This window comes from Anser brachyrhynchus, assembly GCF_964034855.1.
Source record: "Anser brachyrhynchus genome assembly, chromosome: 2".
Classification (NCBI taxonomy): domain Eukaryota; kingdom Metazoa; phylum Chordata; class Aves; order Anseriformes; family Anatidae; genus Anser; species Anser brachyrhynchus.
This window is the reverse complement of record NC_137695.1, coordinates 147,432,579-147,440,624: the sequence shown is the minus strand read 5'-3', so window position 1 is coordinate 147,440,624 and position 8,046 is coordinate 147,432,579. Positions and strand designations below refer to the sequence as shown.

Here is an 8,046-nt window from a genome sequence, read left to right as displayed (position 1 = left end):
TTGAGTAGTGGGGAAACAGGGTGCTATGATGTGGAGACAGGTAGGGGATGAGAAGGGATGTGGCACAGGCTGGTGCTGGAGATCCAAATGCTATAAACAATTTGCCCTTAGCCCTTCATTAAAGAAATGTGGACCTGGATCTGGACAAGAGCAGTTTCAGGGGACGTAGCAAAAGAGCAAGTATCCAACATACATAAAACAGCACAAGCTTGGACTTAAGATGGACTTGCAAACCAGTGAGAAAGAGCACATATATAATTGTGTTAGAAAACACATACAGATGATCCCCAAGCAGATCCTAGAGTGAGAAAGAAAAATAAATCAATATCATACTCCTCCTGGCAAAGTATTGCAGATGCTGATGTTTCACCCTAACACTTCCACAAGCCCCAGAGCGAGCCCAGGGATACGAGGACCCAGAGGAACAGTGGAAGGGTGAGCATAACACCAGGGGAAGGGGTAGGAACTGGGAAATGTCTAAATAACAATTTTCTCTGTATTATTATTACCACTGAGACTTTTTTCTATATAAGATATTCAATTTTTACTGTTCTTTCTTTCTTTCTGTCTTTCTTTCTTTTTCTGCAATACTTACATCTGGACCAAAAATGATTTTTGGAGTAATCTATTAAGATTTCAGTCATAAAAATGATAAATTCTTGACTTTAAATACATAGTGCGTTTCCTCTTTGTCCACAGAGAAGATTTTGAATCTGACTAATTGCACAGCCTTTTGGAGCAACCGTTTGAATGCTTCTCAGAACTGTTGTCTCTGATTCTCAATAATCACTCCAAAATCCAGTATTACTTGGATGATATTTTATTTATTTTATTGTTTTACTTTATTTCATTTTACTGCTTTATTTTGTTCAAAAAGAATACAAAAGCACAACCAGTAGAGACACAGGTCATCTTATACTGCATCAACTCTGCAGGACAGAAGCTGAACTTTGTGAGATGACACTTCAGATTGAACCATGTTTTTCTTAGGCATATAATATTTCCAGCAGGACTGGAATCTACTTCTGACATAACAAAGAAGTAGCTTTCAGGTATCAAAGTTTAGCACTGCTAGAAAAAAGGCAGGCATAATGCTTGTTTCATAGGCTTATTTCTTGCACGTTGTTAAAGAATCTTTATCCTTGTCTCTGCTTGAGGTGTAGATAAGCATCACTTCAGAGAATCTCAAGCCTGCCCTGGGTAGACCTTGCAGAAACCTGCCCTGAAACAGTGAAATTCTGGATCATAAGTTGCTCAACACCTACCTCATTTCATCTTGTGCTACTGCAGCTTTGATTCCCAATGCCTCAGACTATGAAGTTAGAGCGCTGCTTACCTAAGCCCTTTGGGATAATAGTAAGGCCACTACATTTGAGGCAAGACCACTTAATAAAACCCAGAGAAAGTATTTCACTATTGAAATATTCTTGCACATAAAAATAGAGAAACTACCCTTCAAGCCATAAATGCAAACAGCATACAGATTATTTTGCTATCAAAGGGTTGTGAACAATGGAAGGATTCATATGAGCAAGATATAAAATGCCTAATAGACAGTGAGATAACTTAAACTTGCAGGCACAAATTCAGATTTTTTACTGACATAAAAAGCAGATCAGAAGCTGAACACAGGACACCGTACCTTCACTAGGTTTTTGCACAATAACGAGCAATTGTAGAGAATACTACAATGGTTAGTGCAATTATTTGAATCTGATTCAACACAAATTAAGTGTCTTTCTGGCAACAAGGTGGCCTAGCCATCCTAAACATCTTAATCTGAGAGTGCAAATGAATTTTCCCAAATGCAGCTGCATGTTGTAAGCTACTCACTATCTTGTTATTGCATTAAAGCTATATGCAAAATACACACAACTGATTCATACTAAAACAGAACTGTTTTTCAGAAGAAAATCCTGACAGGTGAGTGTGTATTGGATGCTCTAGTCCAAATGTGTGTGAAATACTGCTTTACTTACAGAATTCCTGAGAAGATAACAGTGATCAATACGCTGCTCTCTCAGCCTGACTTACGTGGTTCAGCATGGCACAGTTGATGTGACAGGCCCGTCGGCTCACGCACCACTTAGCTGCTGCTCTGCTCTGCTCTTCTCCTGATAAGAAACGGCCAGAAATAGCACTTATGTCAGAAGCTGCACCTGCTACTATGGCTCATGTTTCTTTCTACTGTTTTCAGCCAAGAAGAAAACCTGAGAGAATCAATACCTGACCAAGGATCACCATTTGCAACCTTGGATTTGGGAACTTCTTATGGGTGAAAAGCATGATACAGGGACATCACTGACAGCTTACCTTCAGGCAAACCAGACAACCTTAAAACATCAGCAGAATTTTGAAAGAAACTGTAAACTGAAGAAAAGCAGGAAAATCCTCACTGGCGACTTTATAGAAAGTCTTTTATGGCATAACAGTAAGAGGCATGTTAAGATGTGGCTTGCCAAATATTTCTGAAAGGCCTATTCAGCCCTCAGCCCGTCAGAGATTCCTTGCTTCTGACACGGGGTGAATTCACCACTGGACAGAAGGCCACCACAAAGCAGTATTGATGGCTCATTTAGAGGCCTTGATTAAAGGCATGACTTTGTGCGGGCTCTCAGCAAAGGGGTAAGCTTCATGTTGCAGAAGATATCACGTATTTCCTTGTTTGTGAGATTTGTATTACTTTTCTCACATAATATTGCTGCGTACTGCTTTGCCTTTCTGGTATAGTGTCATCGGATAACAGAAGATATGATTATAAAACTCACTGGCAAGCAACGTCAGTGCTGTGGTAGGAAGCTTGTGTCTGAATTCTGCAGCTAATATGTATTTAGCTCTAAAGGCTAGCATAGTTCTCAAATAGTCAAAGGTGAAACACAGAATAAAGGACTAAAAACTTATGCTAGGAAGACTTAAGGATTCAATCAGGGCACAAACAGCAACAGCGACAGCGGAGCAGTTCAGAGCACAAAGGAAAAATGCAGCAGTCTTAAGAGAAACTGAAGGAGGCACACGGCAATTAGGTGTCAGTAAGTTCTCATTAAAAGTGGGTGATTTCCAGACTCAATTAGAAGAAAACTCTTTGAAAAGATCTTCTGGAGCAGCAGAGAGGGAAAAGAAGCATTAAAACCTTTACAAGGCTGTTGTATATTACAAAATGTTGTCTTTTTCACTGCTGTTTGGGAAAAGCGTGGAAAAGTCATATTTGGGGTCTGTAGTTCTGTCACATATTGAGATTTCTGATGTTAAAGGCTTGCAAAACAGATGTGAGCAAACTCACAGAGAAAAGGGAATACAAGTGGAAAAATAGAAGCGTAACTAAAAGTGCTTTGCTTTCTTTGTGTGTTAAAAAAAAAAAAGAAAACTCATTACAACTTACTTTCTCAAAAATAATCTGAAGTAGGAATCTTAGAATAACGTACAGCTTTCTTACATGCAAGTCACACAGTGAAAGAACACACTTGCCTATTGTCTTGGAGAAATAATGCTCTGAAAGGCTCCGAGTATGGTTGCTCACTGCATTCAGTAGTCACACCAGCCTGGGCTACAGCTCCTAGAGTCGAGTGGGCTGAACCCCCCAGTCCCAGGGCTGACCTCACGTCTTCACACCTGCACCCCTAATGTTTTTATCAAGGCTGAAGGCGGGTCAGAGTTGTGCAGGACCATGCTGGGTGAACGCATTGCATTGCCTCGGTGTCGGGGACGAGCACGGCCCGCAGCTGCCCCATGGTGTACGTGGTGCGTGCAGACTAACAAGGAGATGGCTACCGGCACCTTCCCCAGCAGGAGGAGCAGGCCGAGCTGTTCCCTGGGCTCTGTTACTCCTGGCAGGCATTTCCGTGCAGCTGGGACAACAAACGGTAAGTACACAACTGCTGAGCGCGGCCTCTGTCCCAGGGCCCAGGAGGACGGTCACGCCAGCTCCTGCTGCTCTGAAGGAAGCCCGACTGTGGTGGGAAAGGCCACCACAGGGTCTGTCAGAAATGTCACTGAAAGCACCAGGAACTTCCACTCAGTTCCTATAGGATCACAAAATCAGGCTTAGAGATTAAGGCACCCAAACGTTTGTTCCTGTGTGCTGTTTAAGCACTTACTGCACTCAGCAGTTACTAAACATCGTCCCTCTCTGATATCTGAGCTGCAATAAGACATCCAGGACATCCACATACAGCTTGCAGACAAAACCCAGAGCCTCTAGGAACCCCCTAGCTTTCTGTAGCAGCAGTTATATGCTAGAGGGGAGACCCTTGGACATCACAAAGGGCACCAAAAACTTGTGTTTAGACAGCCGAATTGACTCTGGAACATCTATACACCAGGGTCACAAACACCGCTTGCATCTCTGGGCTTCCTGCACATTTCAGAGCTTCTCCATTGCAATTTGTGAGAACAGAGCACTTGGAGATGCCTTCATCCAGTTTGGTACAGCTCCATAATGTCTGTAGGGCACCTAAGTAACGTATTCAGCCTGCAGGGCTGTCTGGCATTGCTGTCTTCCAGCATTTCCTTCTTCTCTCATCTCTTCTTTTTCCCAAGGCTTCTCAACAGCTCAAGCAAAGCTACTTGTGAAAATAACCCTAAAATAACTTATAACTGGTTTCGTGCTTATCTTTCAAGTGGCAAAATCCAACTTTCCAGCAGAGAGGGGCTTTGGGGTTGCCTTAAAATGTTGGGTTAAGAAAGCAAAACGTCAAGTGGTCAGAGGAGGTTTCACAGTCATGCAGATGGAAAGGGAAGAATTTCATGTTCTTCTCTCACTATCATTCCTCCATCTGACTGAGAATCAATTTTAAAACCTCCCCCCGTCCCCAGATAGATCACATTCACCTCATGGGGAGGGAGAGACAGCAGGTTGCTTTGGCCACAGGGAAGGAAGAAGAGGCCAGAGAGGCAGCGTGACAGCTCAGAAGAGCCTTGGTGAGCTGGGCTTGTTCCTGCTGCTGCTGGGTGACACTGGGAAAGGTGCACTTCCTCCCCCCAAAACCAGGACCTCTCGCATCCCTATCCCCTCCTGTGCAGCAGTAGTGACTAAGCTGTCCATGTAGCTACTTGATGCTCCCCAAACTGGACTTTTCTCCTGCTAGGACAGGCAGGTAAGTATCACAGGCCATTTGGGGGTTATTTACTTGCCCCCAGCAGTCTGTAACCTACCCCTGGCCCTGACAGCAAGACCTTTGTACAGTCACTTCAGCGAGATTTCTGCTGTCCCAATCTGTAGGCCAACTGAACCATGCTAAATATTGCAGCCAGATCCTCCTTGTGCTTCAACCCCAACATAACCCAAAATAACTCCATTCACTTTCCTGGAATGATGCTTGTGGGTGTGAGAAAGGAGGAAATAACTTGGCAATCCTAGAGCTTGTCTTCATTAGAAGACAATCATTAGTTTAAGTTAATACACCTGAATGATTTCATTTGTACTTAGCTTGGTTTTAATGAGCACTGGCATTCAGGGGAACACCGCTCCAGCTACTGGAGTGATTTGATTAGCAGAGCTGAGTGATTAGATTAGCAGAGTGGCTGGACAGAGCTGTTGATTACTTGCAGCCATTCCAGCTGATGTATCCCTGTTGCAGAAGTAGCTTGAGCTACGCATTTGCATAGATAAAACCTGTGCGTGCTTATATCCTGTTTTTTATTTGCAGTTTGCAACCTTGCCTCCTGTCAGCGCTTCTAGTCCCTTAGCTTACTTAGCGGAGGTCTATAATGGCTGTGAACTGCTGTTAGCCTGTACTGGAGATCATTATATGTTACTGAAAATGTCAGGGAGAGAAAATATTGGTTCTTTGTCATAACTCCAGCAGAGAGATATTTCAGGTGCTCTGGGTAATGCTCTTTCTGGAGTGGTGTTTCTTGGCATACAACAGTGCCTCATTGCAGAAATACTGTAGTTTGGTGATGCTGTTGCAAATAGCAATAGTTTTCACTATCTCTTAATATCTCCAGGGTTCCACATAGTGGTAAGAGCTTCCTAGGAAATAACCCTGGTTTTAAGGCTGAAGCTCCAGAGGTAGGTGTCCACTTGCTGTTTGTGAGCAGTTCTGCCTGAGAACAAATGAAAATAAAGCAAGTAGACAGTGAGAGTAGAATTTCTCTTTATAAACATAGTCTTCTCTGGGTTACACATTAAGCTAGCTGGTCATCCAGACTACAGATGTTGTCAGCAGAGATGACGAGCACCTTCAGTAAATGCTGCTTTTTCTCCCCTTGGTGACTTCGAGGAAATGCAGTGTTACTGAGTGTTTGATGCTTCGATAGATAAAGTTCAGCGAGATGAATCCTACCCTTCCTGCTCCCTGCCAAGAGGAAGCAGACCTGTGCTGCTGCTTCTCTGCCAAGAAATAGCAGACATTATGCTTGCCCATATGGAGCAGTGCTCTGAATTCCTGTGCTTGGAATACAAGTGGAATTCCCTTCTTATTAAAAAGCAAAACAAAGCAACCTCCTCAGAAATAAGTGAAATGTTCTTAGGAATGTGGAATAGGTGATCTTTTCTGGATTGTAAGGACAATTTCACATTCTGTTAGATCATTGTATATTTCTTTGTCTTTCTAGGTAGCTAAAGCATGCAAAGTAGTAACTCTATATACATGATCTCAAAATATAACACTGATTAAGAAAAGTAGCATAAGAAATAGTATAGGGCGGTGATATTTTGCATGGCTGTTAACAGTTGGTATTTGCATAGTAATAGTGATAAATCCTTCTATACTGGACCTACGTCTCCTCTGCACTGGAAATTTCACTATATGAGGTGTGAGGTAATGAAAAATCAGGGCTATAATACCCCACTGAGTTTCTGAGTCATCTTATTGCACTGAAATAAAAGCACTTTAGAAAATAAAAGCCATCTGTGATGTTAAATGCAGTTACCTGATTTGCCTTAATAAATGCTCACAAATCACACCAACTGCTTGAATTTTTCAACACTACCGAGCCATTCCTGAGCAGGTAAAGGTCATCATGCTAAGACGTTATCAGCTCTGATCATTATCTAGTTATTATTATCTCCAATAACACAACTGCTTCCATCCAAATCCAGCACATAAAAGAATTTTAAAGAGGCAGGTCATTTTTCTTTAGCTCTGACCTTCAGAGGATCACATGAGTTATGTTATTACACTGAAGTCTATGCAGTATTGATTATTACTTATCACTTTATTCTACTGGTGCTGAGGAAAGTGACAAACATTACTATTTTTTAAAGGTCATCTCCCAAGTTCTATGTTACAGATTCCCCGTGGCAAGACTTCTGTATATTGGGAATTCCCCATATATGTCCTTTTTTCTCATTGCCTAGTAATTTTCCCCAAGTGTAATTGGGCCACTGTGACTGTAGACATTAAATATTCTGGTTGTAAGTGCACTATGCTTAGGATGTATCAGCCCTCATGCACACACTGATCCCACTCTATATGGGCTGGGTATAGATGTCCCACACTGCACAGGTTCAGGTATTTCTCTATGGGGAGACCTAGGAGAGGTATGCTAATGCTACCTAAAACTTTGTTTCTAAGACGTCGTTTACACCTGTGCTAAAACCTACCGATATGAATTTAAAATCTATTTTGCACAAGTGTAAATGTTTCCAGATGTCTGTTAGGAAGAGCTGCGTGTGTGTTGTACCCAAATGTGAGCATGGAGAGGCTCCACAGCAAAAACATCAGTGTACACACCAACCAATGTCTAACATGATTGTAACAGGACTGGTCTGAATGCTCGGCCAGTAAAAATCAACATAGAGTCAGCAAAATAAGGACCTTACAGAAGCAGAACTGACTTAGCTCCACAGCAGACATGGTTCAGCATCCTCAAATCAGTGAAAAACAAGATACAGAGACACTGTCCAAGCATGCAGGAATGGTGTCAGGAAAGCCAAAGCCCACCTGAAGATGTATCTGGTGAGGGACATGAAGGGCAACAAGAATTTCTACAGGTAAGGAAGACTAGGGAAAATGCAGGTCTGCTGCTGAATGGGACAGGGGCCCTAGTGACAAAGGAAATGGAAAAGGCCAAGGTACTCAATGCTTTCTTCACTTCATCTTT

General features: G+C 42.4%; 1 long non-coding RNA gene across 1 annotated transcript; it reads right to left on the bottom strand.

Moving 5' to 3' along the window:
* Window positions 1-727: 727 nt before the first annotated feature.
* Window positions 728-6,275, bottom strand: LOC308190381. The gene is made up of 3 exons (XR_013947142.1): window positions 3,466-6,275; window positions 1,980-2,114; window positions 728-1,222 (listed from the first exon to the last, which is right to left on the bottom strand). It is a non-coding gene; the product is annotated as an uncharacterized lncRNA (long non-coding RNA).
* Between the last annotated feature and the right edge of the window lie 1,771 nt (window positions 6,276-8,046).